This window comes from Capra hircus, chromosome 10 (assembly GCF_001704415.2).
Source record: "Capra hircus breed San Clemente chromosome 10, ASM170441v1, whole genome shotgun sequence".
Taxonomy (NCBI): domain Eukaryota; kingdom Metazoa; phylum Chordata; class Mammalia; order Artiodactyla; family Bovidae; genus Capra; species Capra hircus.
The window spans coordinates 79283225-79305722 of record NC_030817.1 but is presented as its reverse complement, the minus strand read 5'-3'; the positions used below and the strand labels follow the sequence as shown (position 1 = coordinate 79305722).

The 22498-nt window shown below is 43.0% G+C and overlaps 2 pseudogenes; one reads left to right on the top strand and one right to left on the bottom strand.

The window, feature by feature from the left end:
- LOC102186020 lies at nucleotides 9400-10478 on the top strand (annotated as a pseudogene).
- On the bottom strand, nucleotides 14671-15407 carry LOC102180596 (annotated as a pseudogene).

Sequence of the window (22498 nt, the reverse complement as noted above, 5' to 3'; positions counted from 1 at the left end):
CTGAACCCCCTAAATTGGAAGGCAAAGTCTTAACCCCTGGACCACCAGGGAAGTCCCATGCCTTATTGGTAAAAATTACCTAATGGCTTTTTCTTCATTCTTGTTCTTCGTTACCTTTCCATATATTTGGCACTGTTGACGCTCCTGTCATCTTGAATTTCTCCTCCTCTGCTTGCTAAACCTGCACGATTCTGCTTCTGTTGGTTTGCTTTTTATTCTCCAGGGGCTTTCACTGAGCCCCATTCTGTTTTTCCTTCTCTACACAAACTTCTCCACAGTGGACCGTTTTGTATCTACCTGTTGCTCACTCACTCACTCACTTACTCCTGTTCACTCATTACTCAGCCTCTCTCATGTCCCTTATGTGGTGCTTGGCTTAGAGAACACCAAGATGAATAAAATCCAGTTTCTGCTTTCAGGGAGGCGTATAACCAATGAGTGGTAGCCTGACTCAGTGTCTGGCTCTTGCACACATTCCAGCACTCTTTGCCCTGTGTAAAGACTCTAAGGTACACATGCACACTCAGTTTTAACCTCACGTCTTCCATGACTCCTTTGCCTACACCTACACCTCTATCCTTCACTGATTTCCTTCTCCATCGAACTGTTCTAGTCAGGAGAACTGGTTTTATACCTTCCTCAATTTAGTTAGGTTGAGGAACTCATCTGATTTATATTAGACTTAATATCTTCATCTGTGAGATGAGAAGGTCGTAGCACCTGGATTCTTCCATCCCCAAAGTGCTATGATTGTTTACGATTGGAGGAAGGTGGTGGCTGATACACAACAGCAATTGTATAGTGAAGCTAATACATTTTGGGGAAAAATTTAGCATCCTCATAGGGGTTGCTAGCACATCATAAAATTGTTTGCTGGCCTGGAAAATATTTATCTTTATCACTTATTATAATTAGCCATAATTTTGAATTATAATTCAAAAGCAGAGACATTACTTTGCTGACTAAGGTCCGTCTAGTCAAGGCTATGGTTTTTCCTGTGGTCATGTATGGATGTGAGAGTTGGACCTTGAAGAAGGCTGAGCACTGAAGAATTGATGCTTTTGAACTGTGGTGTTGGAGAAGACTCTTGCGAGTCCCTTGGACTGCAAGGAGATCCAACCAGTCCATTCTGAAGGAGATCAGCCCTGGGATTTCTTTGGAAGGAATGATGCTAAAGCTGAAGCTCCAGTACTTTGGCCACCTCATGTGAAGAGTTGACTCATTGGAAAAGACTCTGATGCTGGGAGGGATTAGATGCAGGAGGAGAAGGGGACAGCAGAGGATGAAATGGCTGGATCACATCACTGATTCGATGGATGTGAGTCTGAGTGAACTCCAGGAGATGGTGATGGACAGGGAGGCCTGGCGTGCTGCGATTCATGGGGTCGAAAAGAGTCGGACACGACTGAGTGACTGAACTGAACTGAACTGATAATTAGCCAGTTGCCAGAGCTAGTAACATGTTCAGATAAAGGGAAGGCAGGCATGGGAAGAGTTGACATTAAAGCAGCATAAGACGGTAGCCTTGAACTTTCTGGAAGGCTATGTAGGGACTGTTCTCATATAGGGACTGTTCTGAGATCATTGGCTTTTATAGTAAGTTTGTGCCTTAATCCATAAATTTCTGTGTTATTCATGTTAAGTAAATTTCTATAGAGTAACAGTTCTGCTTAGGATCTTGAAAAATAACTTCTTGATTAGAAAAATGATATTGTTTTCTTAGTCATTGATATTTTGAATTTAAAAAACAGGTCCATTCAAGCTAGTTGACTAAAGGGTCATGTGTACCTATATGAAAGGATGAAATATGATATGGCAATGAAAAGAAGTCACATGCAGCACTCCTGAACCTTACAAATATAAGGTTAAGCAGAAGATGCCAGACATAGAGCAATACCTACTACATGGATCCATTTATATGAATTTCAAAAACAGGCAAAACTAACCCATGATGTTAGGAACCAGGATAAGGGTTACCTTTAGAATGTAGGGGAAGGAGCTAGAGAGGGTCTTCTGGGATGTTAGTATTCTATCTCTTGACCTAGGTGGTGTTTACAGGCATGTGTTCAGTTCGTAACAATTCATGGTGCTTGTGATTTGTGTGCTTGTCTGTGTCTGCGTTATATTTAAATTTTAAATGTTAAAAACGCTTGAGCTCTACACTGTAGATTCCTGACTCCAAGTGCAAGGAAAGTATGTTTAGGTAGGGAGAACCCAGCGTAGGTGAGAGCAGGGGGGCATAAGAGCTGAGCTCTGGAAATTAGGTGTGTGGAGAAGATATTCCAGTTGGGCTAGCAGCAGGCAGAGTGAAGAAAGTGGTTAGACTGAAGTAAAAGACGTGCGCCAGAGTGTGTAAGGTGGGAGCTGAGGCTGCGAGGTAATTCTGAGAAAGACCACGGGTGGGGCTTTGAGTACCTAGCTGAGCAGCTTGGTTTCTTCTTTTGGATCGTGGAAGATCTTGGACGATTTGGCCTATTGATAGCAGAACTTTAGGATGTTGGAAAGAAGGGGAGTTCAGAGCACAGAGTGGTACGGGTGGACAGTTGTCACGGTGGGGCTGGAGAGTGGTAGATGAGGACTCTGAACTCTGAGACTGTCTGAGATGTGTCTGGTGGTGTTGACCTTGGCTAGTGCTCCAACTCCAGTTCTTGCTAGTGTAGACATGTTTGGGTTTGCATCCTTTCCTAAGTGGGCTTCAGGGGCATCAGGCTCAGGCTCGGTGTTCAGGGATAGCTTGGTAAATTGCGCCCCTGACTCCCCCATGATTGGATCCTTCTCGGAAAGTGCTCTTACCTGAGTCAAGCATGCTCGCCCCACTCCAGTGAGAGCAACCATGGGGCCCATACGTGAGACCCTTCCATTGTATCGCCCCTCTCAGCCTTGATCGTGCAAGTCTAGTTGCGGCAATAGAAGCCTCCACGTGATGGTGCCCAAGCCTGGGGCTTCCCTGTGGGCAGGACATGCTGGAAACTGGCCAGCGTGCCTCATTTGGGCTAATGTGAGTATTGCTGAGCCCCCTCTGTAGAATGCAGACAGTGGAGGACACTTCATTCCAGGAACCCCAGGCAAGAAGGGTTCAGCAAAATTCTCATATAGAGAACCATCTTCCATTCTCTTCAGTCTGGTTGTTTGTAGACAACCAGATATGCTGTCCAAGGAGAACACAATAGATTAAGGCAGAACTGTGATCTGATGAGATGTATTCCAGGGCCAGAAGTGACAGTGTTTCAAGGTGGAATGGTTAATATCTCATAAAAATGGTTGCTCCTTGGAAGAAAAGCTATGACAAACCTAGACAGCAAACTAAAAACCAGAGACATTACTTTGCCAACAAAAGTCTATATAGTCAAAGCTATGGTTTTTCCAGTAGTCATGTATGGATGTGAGAGTTGGACCATAAAGAAGGTTGAGCGCTGAAGAATTGATACTTTTGAACTCTGGTGTTGGAGAAGACTCTTGAGAGTCCCTTGGATTGCTGCAAGGAGATCAAACCAGTCAATCCTAAAGGAAATCAACCATGAATATTCACTGGAAGGACTGATGCTGAAACTCCAATACTTTGGCCACCTGATGTGAAGAGCCGACTCACTGGAAAAGACCATGATGCTGGGAAAGATTGAGGACAAGAGAACAAGGAGGAGACAGAGGATGAGATGGTTAGAGAGCATCACTGACTCAGTGGAGATGAGGGACAGGGAAGCCTGGCATACTGCAGTTCATGGAGTTGCCAAGAGTTGGGCATGACTTAGCAACTGAAACAACAATAGCAAAAAAGACAAGGAAAACAGGAATTGTTCTTTGTCAATATTACAGGGTAGTAGAGCTTCTTGAAAGAACAGCAACATTTGATTATGGTATGTTTATGATTTCCTAAGGCACTTCATAGGAATTATCTTTTTTTCCATTTTGGGCTTCTCAACCAGGCTGTGATAAAGATAGGGAAAAGAGCCCTGCTTATCATGTGAGGATTTATGTGCAGATGCCTGGAAAGGTGAGATGATTGGTCCAGTCTCAAAGGTGGTAAGTAGAATTTGAAACCAGGTCTTTCAGCTCCAGGTCCAGATTTTTCTGAGTACATTAGCTATATTTCCCCTGACAGGATTCATCTGTCCTGCAGTAATCCTAGGAGACATTTAGCCCTAGGGACACTTGGCCTAGCAGTCTCCGAAAACAACTGATGGGAAGGTGGTCCGTGTTGGGTTGAGGGGACAGAGGAGAAGAAAATGAGAGAAGCAGAATAATAATTGCTGCCCATCAGGTGAGTGCAGTGTTCCTTTTCTTAAAAAGCAACTAGGACTGGGCTATAGGCATTGAGAGGACTGGAGAGGGAGCAAGGAAGATGGCAGCATCAGAGGGGTCAAACCACCATCCAGCAGCTTGCTGGTGAGGCTACCCCCTGACTCCTTAGCCGGGTCAAATGTATAGACAGCATGGGAGGCGCCGGTTGGTCAATAGATGGCCCAGCTGGACTGACGGCTACTTACTGGAATGGATGGGCCCAGTACTGGAATGGATGGGCCCAGTACTGGAATGGATGCCACTCCCTGTAACTTCATAAAGAATATAAAAATCCAACAGACTCAACCTTCCAGCTGTCTACACCATGTGCTTGCTCATTAGAGACAACTTTATAGCCAGGACAGAAGTCCAGGTGAGTGGGAAATGAAAGTGTTAGTTGCTCAGTCATGTCAGACTCTTTGCAACCCCATGGACTGTAGACCACCAGGCTCCTCTGTCCATGGGATTTCCCAGGCAGGAATACTGGAGTGGGTTGCCATTTCCTTCTCCAGGGGATCTTTCCTACCCAAGGATGGAAACTGGCTCTCCTGCATTGCAGGCAGATTCTTTACCACTTGAGCCACCAGGGAGGGGTTCATGTCACCTGTTAGGTGCTACTGGTATGATGTGGAGCACACTGTGGCTTTTGGTCAAGGTAGTTACTACAGAAGGTTCTAGGTGGCTGCAAAACCTGGATGAGCAGATCTGAGCTTAGAGGTAGCATGATTAGCTGAATGCAGAGCAACCATCTGGCTTTTCTGGGTTGCCTAAAGCACAGAAGATCCTATTACAATCTGCTCCATGTATCCTTGCTTCATTAAACTTTTTCTTTTTTCTAGTTTGGCCATGCCCATGTGGCACATGGGCCCTGAGCTCCCTGAACAGGTTTCCAGGACTAGAGATGGAACCCAGGTCCCCTGCATTGCAAGGTGGATTCCTAACCACCAGACCACTTCCCTTTCTACTGAAGGGGAGTCTCCTTCAATAACATTTTTTTAAAATTAAAAAAAAAGAATTTATATGGATTCACCATCTCTTCAACATTTTTTATCATATTTCTATTTTTTTCAATATGTACGTGTGTTAGTCACTCAGCTGTGTCCAACTCTTTGTGACCCCATGGACTATATATAGCCCACCAGGCTTCTCTGTCCATGGGATTCTCCAGGCAAGGATACTGGAGTGAGTTGCCATTTCCTTTTCCAGGGGATCTTCCTGACCCAGGGATTGAACCTAGGTCTCCTGCATTGCAGGCAGACTCTTTACCAATATAGGGGGTATAAGAATAGAGATACCAAGGGAACATTTCATGCAAAGATGGGCTCGATAAAGGACAGAAATGGTATGGACCTAACAGAAGCAGAAGATATTAAGAAGAGGTGGCAACAATACACAAAAGAACTCAAAAAAGGCTTCATGACCAAGATAATGAAGATGGTATGATCACTCATCTAAAGCCAGACATCCTGGAATGTGAAGTCAAGTGGCCCTTAGAAAGCATCAGTACGAACAAAGCTAGTGGAGGTGATGGAATTCCAGTTGAGCTGTTTCAAATCCTAAAAGATGATGCTGTGAAAGTGCTGCACTCAATATGCCAGCACATTTGGAAAACTCAGCAGTGGCCACAGGACTGGAAAAGGTCAGTTTTCATTCCAATTCCAAAGAAAGGCAATGCCAAAGAATGCTCAAACTACCGCACAATTGCACTCATCTCACACGCTAGCAAATTAATGCTCAAAATTCTCCAAGCCAGGCTTCAGCAGTACGTGAACCATGAACTTGCAGATGTTCAAGCTGGTTTTAGAAAAGGCAGAGGAACCAGAGATCAAATTGCCAACATCTGCTGGATCATGGAAAAAGCAAGAGAATTCCAGAAAAACATCTATTTCTGCTTTATTGACTATGGCAAAGCCTTTGACTGTGTGGATCACAATAAATTGTGGAAAATTCTGAAAGAGATGGGAATACCAGACCACCTGACTTGCCTCTTGAGAAATCTGTATGCAGGTCAAGAAGTAACAGTTAGAACTGGACATGGAACAACAGACTGGTTCCAAATAGGAAAAGGACTACATCAAAGATGTATATTGTTACCCTGCTTGTTTAACTTCTATGCAGAGTACATCATGAGAAACACTGGGCTGGAAGAAGCACAAGCTGGAATCAAGACTGCTGGAAGAAATATCAATAACCTCAGATATGCAGATGACACCACCCTTCTGGAAGAAAGTGAAGAGGAACTAAAAAGCCTCTTGATGAAAGTGCAAGAGGAGAGTGAAAAAGTTGGCTTAAATCTCAACATTCAGAAAACGAAGATCATGGCATCTGGTCCCATCACTTCGTGGGAAATAGATGGAGAAACAGTGGAAACAGTGTCAGACTTTATTTTTCTGGGTTCCAAAATCACTGTAGATGGTGACTGCAGCCATGAAATTAAAAGACGCTTACTCCTTGGAAGGAAAGTTATGACCAACCTAGATAGTATACTGAAAAGCAGAGACATTACTTTGCCAACAAAGGTCCGTCTAGTCAAGGCTTTGGTTTTTCCAGTGGTCATGTATGGATGTGAGAGTTGGACTATGAAGAAGGCTGAGTGCCGAAGAATTGATGCTTTTGAACTGTGGTGTTGGAGACGACTCTTGAGAGTCCCTTGGACTGCAAGGAGATCCAACCAGTCCATTCTGAAGGAGATTGGCCCTGGGATTTCTTTGGAGGGAATGATGCTAAAGCTGAAGCTCCCGTACTTTGGCCACCTGATGCGAAGAGTTGACTCATTGGAAAAGACTCTGATGCTGGGAGGGATTAGGCGCAGGAGAAGAAGGGGATGGCAGAGGATGAGTTGGCTGGATGGCATCACTGACTCGATGGACGTGAGTCTGAGTGAACTCCGGGAGTTGGTGATGGGCAGGGAGGCCTGGCGTGCTGCGATTCACGGGTTGCAAAGAGTCGGACATGACTGAGCGACTGAACTGAACTGAAGAATAGTATCTTGTTACTGTCTTAATTTGAACATCCTTAATTACTAATGAGATCAAGCATCTTTTGGTACATTATTCTGTATTTCCTCCTTCTTAAATGTAATTCAGGTCAAATGTTTGGTCTACTTTTTATAAGATGGCTTATATACTTTTTATGGCTTTGTAAAAATCAATATATTGATTCTATATCATTCATACTAAACATTTGTGCATTATCTCTGTCACAAATATGTTCTCCCTGTTTGTCATTTGCCTTTAACTTTACTTTTGGGTCATTTAACAAACAGAAACTCTTAACTGAATTGTATATATATATTGGCCACATGCTGTGTGATTTGTGGTATCTTAGATCCTCAGGAGTGAGAGCTCAGACCGTCAGGAAATTCCCAGAAAACTCTTAATTGTAATGTAGCTTAATTTATCAATATTTTCATTTTTGTTTAGAAATTTTCTGTTTAGTAAACTCTTTTGTATCAGTTCAGTTCAGTTCAGTTCAGTTGCTCAGTCGTGTCCGACTCTTTGCAACCCCATGAATCGCAGCACGCCAGGCCTCCCTGCCCATGACCAACTCCCGGAGTTTACTCAGACTCACATCCATCGAGTCAGTGATGCCATCCAGCCATCTCATCCTCTGTCATCCTCTTCTCCTCCTCCCCCAATCCCTCCCAGCATCAGAGTCTTTTCCAATGAGTCAACTCTTCGCATGAGGTGGCCAAAGTACTGGAGTTTCAGCTTCAGCATCATTCCTTCCAAAGAAATCCCAGGGCTGATCTCCTTCAGAATGGACTGGTTGGATCTCCTTGCAGTCCAAGGGACTCTCAAGAGTCTTCTCCAACACCACAGTTCAAAAGCATCAATTCTTCGGCACTCAGCCTTCTTCATAGTCCAACTCTCACATCCATACATGACCACTGGAAAAACCAAAGCTTGACTAGACGGACCTTTGTTGGCAAAGTAATGTCTCTGCTTTTCAATATACTATCTAGGTTGGTCATAACTTTCCTTCCAAGGAGTAAGCGTCTTTTAATTTCATGGCTGCAGTCACCATCTGCAGTGATTTTGGAGCCCCCAAAAATAAAGTCTGACACTGTTTCCCCATCTATTTTCCATGCAGTGATTGGACCAGATGCCACGATTGTATGCTATGGCCCCAAACAATATTCTTCTCTCATTTCTTCTGAAAGTTTTGATTTTTACTTTTAATTTTTTTGTCCATCTGAAATGGGTGTTAATGTCTGATATGGATAGGGAATCCAATTTTACTTTTTCCCCATACAGACAATCAGCAATACCAGCTTCCGTTCATCTCTGACATAGAGCACTATGCCCTATTTGTGTGTTGTTTCTTGGCTCTTTATTTTGCTCTGCTGGCCATTTTGTGTGTATTCATGTCATGACCACCTTGCCTTAATCATATGTCTTGTTATCTGCCTAGGCAAGTCCTCCTTGCCATCTTCTTATTTAGCAATGTCTCGACTATTCTAGAATCTTTGCTGATTTACATTTTACTCCCAAAATGGGATCATAATGTTATTACTGGGTGATAACTTGCTTTAAAAAAACCTTAATAAATACTGTGACTATTTTGGAATTATATAATGCTGTAAAATATAATTTAAATAACTACATGATATATTATTATTTAGATATTCTATAATTTACTCATTTTATCCCCCATTCTTGATATGTAAGTTGTTGCCAAATTTCCCTTGTTATAAGCAGTTTTGTGGTGAATATTCCTGTGGTAAAATATTAATGTCTATTTTCTCAAGACGGAAGTAGGATGTCTAAGGATTTGCTCAATTTTAAGGTTTTTTGATAGAAATTACTACGTTATTTTTTTAGGAAGTTCATATGAACTGTGTGATAGTGAGGTCTCAGGGCAGGCACCCTTACTAAAAGGGAACATTATCATTCCCAAAACAAAAACCAAAAAAAAAAATCCTCACATTTTCCAGCTCCATGGGCAAATAATTTAAAACCAGGTTAAATTTGGTTTACCTGGGGTAAACCAAATCTAATCTGGATTAGCACATCCTGTCTATTTTTCTAGTGAACAGCCCTGGGGTTTCGTACCGTGAACATGCACCTAAATATCATCTCCCTTTGTCCCATTAGAGGTACTGAGCTGGGCGGATGGCCCATGGAGAATCAGAGTGCCCTGCTGATGGAGTTTATCTTGCTGGGATTTCCTCTCAGCAGGCAGGCGGAGCTGCTGTTCCTGGTGTTCCTGCTGCCTGCGTTCCTGCTGATGCTCCTGGGAAACCTGCTCATCATCTCCGTGGTGCTGTCCTGGGCCCGCCTCCACACCTCCATGTACTTCTTCCTGTGCAGCCTCTTCATCCTGGACATCCTCTTCACCTCTGTCATTTCCCCAAAGCACGGGCCAACTTAGTGTCTGGTGATAAAACCATCTCCTTTGCTGGCTGTATCACCCAGTGCTATTTCTACTTCTTCCTGGGCACGGTAGAGTTTCTCCTGCTGACAGTCATGTCCTGTAACTGCTGCGCCACCATCTGCTACCCCCTGTGGTACAGCACCATCATGAGGCCCCCTGTCTGCATCAGGACAGTTGTGTTCTCTCGGGCAGGAAGCTTCGTATCTGTGCTCTTTCCAACCATCCTCATCTCCCAGCTGCCCTTCTGCGACTCCGGCGTCATTAACCACTTCTTCCGTGACAGTGGACTTTGCTGGCCCCCACCTGTGTGGGCGCCACTGCCATCGAGCTGATGGATTTTATGCTTTCATCCACGGTCTTCCTCTGCGGCATAGTCCTCCTGGCCTTTTTCTACACGTACATCATCCTGACGATAGGAAGCATCCCTTCTGCAAGTGGAAGAAACAAGGCCTTCAAACCTGTGCCTCCCGCTTGACCATAGCTGTGATTTCCAGCAGTATCGTGGTGTTTATCTATGTGACTCCCTCCCAGAAAGAATATCTGGAGGCCAACAAGGTTCCTTCAGTCCTGAGCAGTGTCGTGACTCCATCCCTCAACCCCTGCATGTGTACTCTGAGGAATGATACAGTGTTGAGGGTCCTTAGGGATGTGTGACTGGGTTCGAGCAGGTTTGGAAAAGAGGATGAGGACAATGCTGAGGAGAGGAGTGTTCTCTGTCAGTGACCACAGAGGAGGGGGATAGTTCCTCTTCCTCTTCACTACCAGGTACCCACCGTGCACACTCCCAGTATTAAAAGAGAGGAATTTTTTAGGAAAGAAAAAGAAAGGGGCATCCCGGGTGATCCAGTGGTTGAGACTCTGTGCTTTGCCTGCAAGGGGAGTGGCTATGATCTCTGGTCGGGGAACTAAGATCTCGTATTCCATGCGGCATGGCCAAAAAGCAAAGATTAAAGAAAGAAATAAAAATAAAAGAGAGGACTTGCCTTAGCAAAAGAGTGAGCTAGCTGAGGGATCCTGAGTGGTCTGTAGCAGAAAGAAGCTGAGCTTGGAGACAGGGACTTGGACTCTGGCCTTGGTTCCAACTCTAACTCTGTGGCCACGGTGGTGTCACCGTGTCACCTGCCACTCTGGCCCTCAGTGCTCTCCTCTGACGTGCATCAGGGCTTGACTTGATGATCTCCAAGTTCTGTCCACACTGAATATTCCAAGAATTGCAGAAGGGTCTACAGCCTGTGTGTGTCCTGTTTGAAGTCCCAACATATTTGACCCCCTTTCCTCATGGATCCTGAATACAACTCTTCTATCAACTTGACACAAAGTCTTCCCTAGTTTTTTCACCATGGACGCCCTTTCCTTCTGTTTTCTCTAGGAATCTTTCTAGGAATAATCTTCATTATTCTCCAGGCCACTGTCATATCCTGTGACCCACTGTCTTCCCTCAGTGGACATTTGGAATGACTGTGGTGGATATATGTAGTCCGTGTTATTTAATAACACTGCTTTCTGTGCTAGAACACATTCATAACACCCAACACTCTTGCATTCTTATGTAAGACATACCCTGTTCCCTCAGCTTCCAAGGATTGACCCACGGATGGATAATTTGACTGAAGTCACAATCCATTGCCTGGCCAGTGATCTATGACCTGTGTGGCTTGGCTGGGACAGATAAATTGTACAAACAAATGTCTCTTTTTTGAGAGTTTGAACTAACAGATGTAGTGATTCTACCAGACAATGGTGATGTTGCCTCTGGAAGCTCAAGGAGACTTGGTGCCTGGAGTGGCCATTTGGGGCAGGTAAAAGCTGATGAGTAATTACTTTGGTGGGGGCAGGGGTCCCTCCATCTCTTCTCTTTTTCTTTTTCTTTTTTTTGTGATTGAAGTGTAGTTGATTTACAATTTGTGTTAGTTTCAGGTGTACACCAAAGTGATTCAGTTATACATATTCAGTTATGTATATTCACATATGTGTATATATGAATATATATTCTTTTTCAGACACTTACCATTATAAGTTATTGCAACAAGCTGATGAGTAATGAGGAGCCCCGTCTGCCCATCATAGAGAACAATAGAGAAAACAGAAAATAGAGAAGAGATGGGTGAGAGTCAGCTCAGTTGCAGAGACATGAGAGTGAAGGACCCTCTTCTCTAATGGTTTCTCAGGTCAAGACGCTGACAGTTTTATTCCCTATTCCTGGATTTGATGAGGTTGTCTGTACCCGTATATCAAACCCCTCTTTATTGAGCACTTTTGAGAAGGTCATTATTTCTCATGACTCAAAAATAGTTTGACTAAAGCTCTCTCTCTGCACCAAGTGTAGCCCTTCCCCCTTACTGAGGAATTAGAAAGATGCCTATTTCTAACTAAACTCTTTGAATTCTTGGTGCCCAAACACTGCCTGAGATATTTGACTGGCACCATGTAGGTCTATGGCTCAGGTGAGTTCAAGCCAGATTTTTTTCAATGTCACCAGAAATGCTAGGGTTTACAGTCCTGTCCTCCTTGACCTCTAGCACTGCAGTATACACCTTGTCTGAATTAACACCTGTGCTTTTCATGGAACACACACCTAAGGCAACTCTGTAGAGTGCTGTGGAAACAAAGGCCACTCAGATGAGAATAGGGGCTATGGACTTCCCTGGTGGTCCAGTGGCTGAGACTCTGTGCTTCTGATGCAGGGGGCCCAGATTCAATCACTGGTCAGGGAACTAGAACGCAAGTGGTGACAAATGGTGTGGTCAAGACCTCTTACATCTGTTACAGGTAATATCCTAATTTCATCTGGTAATTGCATAGCCATCTGTTAGCTAATTAGCTTTATCCAGAGGAAAAATAAACTTCTCATATCTTTATGACAGAAGGTAGTTTGAGAGTGAGGTGTCCTCCAAGCTAGGTTCCTATTCTCTCATGGAGACTGGGAGGAAGGGTGCCATCTTTCTTGATTCTACTTCAAAGAGACGGTTCCAAGGTCCTGAAGAAAGACTTGCTGGGTCACAAAGCTGGTCAGAGGCTGATTTAAAATTTAAAACTAAAGATTTGTGCACATTTAAGATTTATATACATAAACATACTTTAATATTTATGTACATTTCAAAGAACAGACGGAACTCACAAGTTTTCTAAAGTATATGTCTCAGAAAAGGGAAAGAGACAAAAAATTTGTCTCTTTTTCAACAGGGAGAATTTAGCCTTGTAGGTGAAAAATTAATCTAATAAACAAATGGAAACTTTCATTTGAGCTGACTTTGAGGATTATAACCCAAGAAGAGCATCTTAGAAAGCTCTGAGAACTGTTGAACCAGCAAAAGTCAAGACACAGTTATATGAGTTTCTTGACATATGACAGAGGGTTGTATATCAAATGACATATTATTGACAGTTTATGTAATCCAGATCTAAACTTCATTATGGGCTTCCCTGGTGGTTCAGATGACAAAGAATCTGCCTGCAATGTGGGAGACCCAGGTTCAATCCCTGGGTTGGGAAGATCCCCTGGAGAAAGGAATGGCTACCCAGTCCAGTATTCTTGCCTGGGAAATCCCATGGACAGAGGAGTCTGGCAAGCTACAGTCCATTGAGAGAGTCGCAGAGAGTCTGACACGAATGAGTGACTAACACACACACACACACACACACACACACACACACTTCATCATGGTAGATCAAGTTACACCTCATAAGATCAAAAAGAAATGTTATTTTTTGGGGGCGTGGCCTCCCTATGTGGCAAGTGGGATCTTCCCTGATCAGGGATAGAATCCATGTCCCCTGCACTGGGAACCCAGAGTATTAATCATTGGACAATCAGGGAAGTCCAGAAATGCTATCTTTAAGGAGTTCTCTTGTCGATTCTAAGAGAATGTTGCTTTCTATGTTTGAGCAGGTATTCCTGCAAACTGGGGAGGTTTGGTTGATGCATAATTCAGATATACAATGCTCAATGGGGAAGAGAGGAGGCTAAAGGGCAGAGAAGAAATTTTTCTGTTTAAATTTTTCTTGTCTTGCTATAAAATATGAATTTTACCTCACAGCCTCTTACTTTACTTCTGTTTGACCTTACTCAGCCCTCTGGGAGTCCATGCCTGCAATGCTTTTTGCTTTCTCCAAGCTTTGTCAACTATCAGGTAAATGCCTGTGCTGGGCTGGGTAGGAATCAAAGTGAGCACACCTGATTCCCATGGCTCAGACGGTAAAGCGTGGGAGACCTGGGTTCAATCCCTGGGTTGGGAAGATCCCCTGGAGAAGGAAATGGCTACCCAGTCCAGTATTCTTGCCTGGGAAATCCCATGGACAGAGGAGCCTGGTAGGCTACAGTCCATGGGGTCGCAAACAGTCGGACACGACTGAGCGACTTCACTTGCACTAGTGACCGATGAATATAAATCAAAATGAGGATCACTTTTGACCGGAGAGCTTTTTTGTTTCTGATCTTTAATTTTTAACTGTAAAAATACACATTCATTGTAAAATTTCTGCCAGTCCTGAAAATAAACAATGAGAATGTTATCAGCCTATTCTACTCTCCAGCAGCAAACATTATTAATGAAGCAATTTATGCTTTTGAGACCACGCATCTCAGATGGGTCTTGAACCCACATCTTTTAACTGAGATCATACACTTGGTCTTAGGACTTAATAAAGCTTAGGTTCTTGATGTATTGTCACAGAAAGAATTCAGTTAGAGACAGTAATAGGTAAGAAGTGGACTTAGGAGAAGCACATTCCACAGAGAGAGTGTGGACTGTCAGAAGGTGAGAGGCCCTAAAATATGGGGTGGTTAGTTTTTATGGGTTGAGTAATTTCATAGGCTAATAAGTGGGAGATTTCCAAGCATTAGGCCACTGCCCACTTTTTGGCCTTTCATGGTTGGCCTCAGAACTGTCATGACACTGGTGGGTGTGTCATTTAGCATGCTAATGAATTATAATGAATGTATAATGAGTATCAAGGTCCACTGGAAGTCGAATCTGTTGCCATCTTGAGCTGCGTTGGTTCTAACCAGTTTTTTGGTTTTTTTTTTTTTTTTTTGTCTTTCAAACTTTTATTTAAGGGAACTGATCCATGATGGATTTTAGATCTTGTTGAATGCAGCCACATCCACAGACTGTACCTACTCGTTGAAAGCAGTGATCTGCTCCTCCAGCATATCTGTCCCAACTTTGTCGTCTTCAACTACACATTGTATTTGAAGTTTTTTAATGCCATACCCAACCAGAACTAGTTTAGAAGAGCCCCAGACCAAGCCGTCTGCTTGAATGCTTCTGACACATTCCTCTAGTTTTGCCATATCGGTCTCATCATCCCAAGGTTTCACGTCTAATAAGATGGAAGACTTGGAGACAAGTGCTGGTTTTTGGCTTTCTTTGACTCATACTGGGCAAGGCGTTCTTCTCTTAGCCTCTTGGCTTCTCCACTTTCCTCCTCCTCCTCAGATCCAAAGAGATCAATGTCATCATCATCTTAACTATCTGTAGCTCCTCTTACTGTGGTGTCTTCCACATTAACAGGACCATACTTGCCCAAAGCTTTCTTCACTCCTGGCAGGCTGGCCTTTTCCCTCTCATAAGATCTGATGTGATTATACCAATGCAGGGCATGACACAAGTCGGCAGGTGGTGGGCCAGAGACGGCTTCAAATACTGCCACATCTGCTTGTGACGGCACGCACCCCTCGATGTAACTCTTGTCCTCCAAGTAGTCACTGAGCACCGGAGGCCAGCAGGGCTTTTCAAGTCTCCAAAACCCATGGCGATGGCTAATCTAGAACAGGAGGCAGTGGAGGAAAAGAGGCGAGCAACTGGTCAGCGCCAAGCGCTGAGGAAAAAAGGTGGTTCTAACCAGTTTTTGTCATACCCTACTGCTGAGTCTTTCTTTTAAAGCGTGTTCCTTGCCCCCTTCCCTCCTGTTTCACTTGTAGAACATGCACATATTTATTTATACAAACTTTTATTTTACAAAAATGGGATGGCATTATATGAATTATCTGCAAATTGATGTTTTAAAATATCATTCCATGTCAATACCAACAAAACTACATAATTTACTTTTAGATGTCACATTTATAAACAGTGGACACTGAGATTTCTAGTATATTGTTAATGGTGCTAAAATTTATTAGCATAAATTCCTACTCTTACTTCTTGTTGTTGTTTAGTCAGTAAGTTGTGTCCAACTCCTTTGCGACCCCATGGACTGTAGCCTGTCAGGCTTCTCTGTCCGTGGGATTTCCCAGACAAGAACACTGGAGTGTGTTGCCATTTCTTCTCCAGGGGTCTTCCTAACCCAGCGATTGAGCCTGCATCTCTTGCATTGCAGGCAGGATTTTTTTTACTGCTGAGCCACTAGGGAAGCCCTGATTATCTTGTAATAGAATATAAAAGTTTCTTCTTCCCTATTACAGGGTGACTGCATTTTTATATTCTATATTTATTGATATAGAAAGAATACATGTATACATACATACGTTTAAAAATATTTAATGCGGTTATTTCTAGATAGTGTAATTATGGATGATTTTTAAAATTAATGTATTTTTAATTAATTAATGTATTTATTTATTTTTGGCTGCACTGGGTCTTTGTAGCTGCTCTTGAGCTTTCTCTAGTTGTGGCGAGTGGGGGCTACTCTCTAGTTGCGGTTTGTGAGCTTCTCATCGTGGTAGCTTCTCTTGTTGCGGTACTCGGCCTTTATGTGCACGGGCTTCAGTACAGTAGTTGCCGCTCACAGGCTTAGTTGCTCCAAGGCATGTGGAATCTTCCCGGACCACGGATCTAACCGATGTCCCCTGTATTGGCAGGCAGAATCCTATCCACTGGACCACCAAGGAAGTCCTAAATGATTTTTTAAAAGTCCCACTTCTCCTTATTTCTTTAAAATGAAAATGTTTTGTTCACACAAAAACGGAAAAATTTCCCAGAAATGAACTTCTGCTCAGGTCAGAGTCCAGTGGAACCATCGAATCTACCTAGGAATGCAAGGAATGAGCCCTAACATTGCATTAGTTTTTTTGGCAGCCTCATCCTTTACCACTTCAAACTGACCTTTCAGTCCACTAAAACCTTCATATTGGTTTAACATTTTCACATGAGCTGTGTCCTTGCTTTACTTGTTTGGTTCATTTTTTAGTGTAAGAAACTTGTCATTTGTCCCTGCTCATAGTTTGATCACATCAGAAAACAACCAGTGCAGTTTTCTAATTGGTGAAGGCTCTTTTTTCCTCAGCAGGATCCTTTGGGGGAAACAAAATACTGGAGCTTCACACAGGAGAACTAGCTGTCCCCTTTGAGCCGCTCAGGTGATTTTTCTTGGAACATTTTGAAATCTGACTTGAAATCTATAAAAGTTATGTCTGACCATCTTTCTTCGACATTCCAGGAAGTGACAAAATCAAAATAGAAAGAGACTCATAGACACAGAGGACAAAGAAGTGGTAGCCAAGGGGACAGGGGTGAGGGAGCAGGTGAAATGGGCGAATGGGATTAAGAGGTACAGACTCCTAGTTATAAAATAAACAAGTCATGGGATGTAATGTACAGCACACGGACTAATGTCAATGATATTGTAATAACTGTGTCGGTGACAGATGGTTGCTAGGCTTATCATGGTGATCATTATATAATGTATAAAAATATTAATCACTATGTTGTATACCTGAAACTAGTATAACATACCAATTATAATTCAATGTAAAAAGAATTCTAGTAAGTGAAATTGTCAGTAGGGCAAGAATGTACTAGGTGCTCTGCTTCCAGCAGAGGGAGACTTGGAGTTGATGCCTTGGTTCTGGGACCTCTGGCGCCTTAGTATCTTGCCTTGGAACAGTTTTGCAACCTGAATTTAAAAAGCATCATCCCTCCATGTCTTCCTTTCATCTTAACATCTATTCTGTAACTCCTGCCAGGTGTTATTTTCCTGTCATCCAAATGCTTTCACTTGCAGTTTTGTGATTTCCTTTTGGACTTATACACTCACTGTTGAGTCTTTAATTAGATCTGCTTCCTCTGAACACTGTTATCTTTCCATGGTCATCCTCCAGTCGTGAGTTCTACATCAACTATTGGCCTTCTTGTGAAAAGATTCAAGTTCCTTTCCCATTCTGGTCTTCTTTGATGCAGCACTTCCAGGCTTTAGGATTTTATTAAAAGTTAACTAATTACAGGGGAAAATCTCTCAAAATTGATAAAAAAGAAATGATATTCCCTCTTATTCCAAACAATCTTAGAATGTCACCATTTTTTCATAAAAGAACATAGCTTAATCTTTGTAGGGTTAGAAAGGCTATAATTTCAGAATTAAAAAGTACTGAAAAAATATTATTTCATTTTAGACCGGAAATCCTTTGTCACGGTCCAGCTGAGTCTGCAGACTCAGGCAGGAAACTACTACTGTAATACCTGTTTGTTTGCTTGTTTGTTTATTTGTTTGTTTGTTTGCTAGTTTTTAATTAATTTATTTTTAAATTAAGGATAATTGCTTTACAGAATTTTGTTTTCTATCAGACCTCAACATGAATTAGCCATAGGTATACGTAAGCCCCTCCCTCTTGAACTTTCCTCCTGTCTCCCTCCCCATCCCACTCCTCTAGGTTGATGCAGAGCCCCTGTTTGAGTTCCCTGAGACATACAGCAAATTCCCATTAGTTATCTATTTTACATACAGTAATATAAGCCTCCATGTTACTCTTTCCATACATCTCACCCTCTCCTCCCCTCTCCCCGTGTCCATAAGTCTGTTCTCTATGTCTGTTTCTCCATTTTAATATTGATTTATTTATTTGGTTGTCTCAGGTCTTAGTTTGGCTTCCCAGGTGGTCCAGTGGTAAAGAATTTGCCTGCCAATGCAGGAGACATAGGAGAAGCAGGTTTGATCCTTGGGTTGGGAAGATCTCCTGGAGAAGGAAAGGGCAACCCACTCCAGAATTCTTGCCTGGAAAACTCGTTGGGCAGAGGAGCCTGGTGGGCTACAGTCTGTGGGTCACAAAGAGTCGGACACGACTGAGTGACTGCACACACACACACACACACACACACACACACACACACACGGGTCTTAGTTGCGGTGCACAGGCTGGGATCTTTAGTTGAGTCATGTGAACTCTTAGTTGCGGTAGGTAGGATCTAGTTCCTTGACAGGGATTGAACCCTGGCCCCCTGCATTGGGAACCCAGAGTCCTAGCCACTGGACCACCAAGGAAGTCCCTGTAATACATATTTAGGCAGCTTTATTTGGACACTTTTCTCTTTCCTTGAAAATTATGGGAAGTATATGATGCCCATGTTTTTAGTTACTGTATAATTTACCAGAGGTCCATAAATCTTTTGTTATAAGTCACAAGCCCTCCCCCAAATCCTGTTCTCTGACCCCATTTCAATTATCAGGTGTCCGCCTTGTGCTCTTTCTTTTCCAAAGTCAGACTCTTCAGTTCAGTTCAGTTCAGTTCAGTTCAGTCGCTCAGTCATGTCCCACTTTTTGTGACCCCATGAATTACAGCACGCCAGGCCTCCCTGCCCATCACCAACTCCCAGAGTTCACTCAGACTCACGTCCATCGAGTCAGTGATGCCATCCAGCCATCTCATCCTCTGTCATCCCCTTCTCCTCCTGCCCCCAATCCCTCCCAGCGTCAGAGTCTTTTCCAATGAGTCAACTGTTCGCATGAGGTGGCCAAAGTACTGGAATTTCAGGTTGAGCATCATTTCTCCCAAAGAAATCCCAGGGCTGCTCTCCTTCAGAATGGACTGGTTGGATCTCCTTGCAGTCCAAGGGATCCTCAAGAGTCTTCTCCAACACCACAGTTCAAAAGCATCAATTCTTCAGTGCTCAGCCTTCTTCACAGTCCAACTCTCACATCTATACATGACTACTGGAAAAACCATAGCCTTGACTAGACGCTTCACACAGATGAAAATACCATCCCCAACCCAACATCCTTCAGAGTCATCTTTGTCCCAGGCTTCTTAAGGTTGTATAACTTGTTTTCACATGTATCAACTCAAATATGAGATTGCCTAGTTATAACAGACTCCACATCAGGCCTCAGAACACACTGGAGGAAGGAGTATCATTAGCAAGGTCAGGTCTGCAGAGCGTTCCTCCTGCCCCTTTACAGAATCACCAACCAACAGACTGGGGTCTTGTCTTCCTAGGTTGGAGGAGGGCTCTGTGCATCTATTGGCATCAACGGATCCTCCTTAATCTAGGAATTCATTATACTCACAAGTGTCAAGCTAGGATTGTCTTTCCTCCCTAGTGAAGAGTGGTAGTTAGTAGGATAAAAGTAAAGACTTCTCTGGTATAATAATGGTGAACTATGCTATGGAAAACAGTCAACATGAACAAATGAAGAAATGGTTTGTCTTGAGCTATTCCCCCTGGATGGTGTTGGGACTGACCCTCAAAATCTCAGGTGCCTCACTTGCTTCTTTCCGCTAGACTAGGACCCTGGTGGTCCAGTGGTTGAGAGTGTACCGTGCAATGCAGGGGATGTGGGTCTGATCCTCGGTCGGGGAACTAGGGCCCCACATGCTGTGGGGCAACTAAGCCCATGCACTGCCATAACTGAAGAGAAGCCCAGGTACTGAAACTAAGACCTGACACAGCAAATAAATATTAAAAAAAAGAGAGAGAGAGTTATAGATAGACCAGGACCCTGGTAGAGAGGGTGGAGCTCAGAGAGAAAGGACCCTCTAGACCCCGTCTAAGGAGGATTCAGTGTGAACTGATAGGTCACATGATAAGAAAAGTGATGTCTTGCACCAATTACTACACACTATCATCAGTCAGTAGGATTATTTTCTATCTGGTTACAAACTGTACCTGCAGCTGTGGGCTTTCAGTATGACATGCCAGAGTGAAGAGAGGTATTCATCAAGATTTCACCACCCCTTTGGCAATGAAATCAGACTGCATTTTTAGCACACGTATTTTGGTGTCTATCCTCGAGGAGGAAGTTATATTTAGCACATTTCCTGCTAGCCACCGAACGGTGCAAGACCTTCTGAGTCTGGAGTTAGTCACAGCCCTTTATGTCCGTCTGTGGAAGGTCTCCTTGTAAACTGCTAGGCCTGTGAGGGGCCTGAATTTATAGCGTGAACTGTAACCATAAATCCTTAGAACCCACCAGGAAAAGTGCCGATTGGGTGGTATATTCATAGTAATTTCTTAGTCCCTGCCCTGGGAAGGTTAGGAAGGCCCCAGTCAGATAGAGTGTGCGTGTGTACATGCTGGCTTGCATTCATGTGCTGGGTGTGGCTGTATAAACAGGGCACTCTGACTGACCTTCCTCAGACTTAAAAGAAAATTTTTTTTTAACTGGAGTATCGTTGATTTACAATGTGTTAGTTTCTGTTGTACAGCAAAGTGAATCAGGTATACATATACATGTATCCATTTTTTTTAGATTCTTTTCCCATATAGGTTATTACAGAGTATTGAGAAGAGTTTCCTGTATAACTAGTGTATAACTATACATTAGTCAATCTATTTTATACATCAATTACAATTTCCCAATTTATCGCCTCCCTCTTTTCTCCCCTGGTAGCTGTGACTTTGTTTTCCACCTCTGTGGCTCTATTTCTGTTTTGTAAATAGGCCCATTTGTACCCTCAGATCCTTCTTGTACCTGCTTCTGAGCACTGTGTTTGCACTGTGCTGGAAAATCAGGTCAGTATGTTATGCAGCCTCCCAAAGAGAAGTGGTTCTGGAGGAAACAGGGGATGGACTTTCAGGGCCATAGGCCCTACTTCTCCACATGGATCTTCTGTGTCAAGGGTCAGAGACACAAAGTCCCTTAGATCAGTGCCTGCAGACAGGGGGCATCAGAATCTCCCAGGGCATGTGTTTAAATGTAGATGTCACGGTCTAACTCCACACAGGTAGACTGAATCAAACTCTGGGCTATACAGTCTGGGAATCTATTTTTCAAAAAGTACCCCAAGTTGTTTTGTGATGTGAGCAGGTTTGCTGACTACTGTCTCACCTGGCCTTTTCTCCAAGGGGATGGTAGCAGCACTCAGTGGACTCAGTGTTGACATCAAGTCCTTTTGGCTTTACCTCCTAAACATTTCTTGCATCTTCTATGTGTCCACTAGTCCCTGGCCAAGTCCAGGCTGCCAGCATCTCTGGCCTGGACCACTGCAGTGGCCTCCAAGCTTCCCCTGCAGGGACTCGTTCCCCCACCAGTCAGTACTCCACATAGCAGCAGCGAGAGTGGTCATTTCCAGTCTCAGATTCTGTCACACTCCCCCAGATTCTGACCTTCACTCCGGTTATTTCTTCCCATTGCTTTTATTTATTTATTTTACATTTTAAGTCTAATTTTATTCTGAGTATCAATTACAAGAAAAGTGTTTTAAGCCACAGAATTTTTCATAAATAAGTAAAAGTGCAATAGCTCCATTATAGATGTATTACAAAGCAAATACAGTGAGGAGTTGGAGTCACAACTGAAGAAAATTATACACATTACAGTGACTAGAATTACCATTATAAAGGCCGGAGGATGACTGGAATTACTTCTTCTCTGATGGTATTTCTAAAATGCATTATTCATAGTGATGGTAGTAACTATCCACAGGTTTTCAAAAACTATAGAGGGAGAGATCCTTTCTTTATTTTATTCTTTTTTAAACACAGAGCTTATATCTGGGCAAAAATTACTACCAAAATTGTATAAATATAGAACCAGATATTTGATTATTTTATATTTATTTGTATACCCCAAAGAGAAATAAATCTAAATTACTTGGTATCATATAGATAAAGAGTAAAATTTTTCTCTATAAATAGCCATAAATATTAGGACAAATTAAAAGAAGAAAAAAATATTGAGACAAATTTCA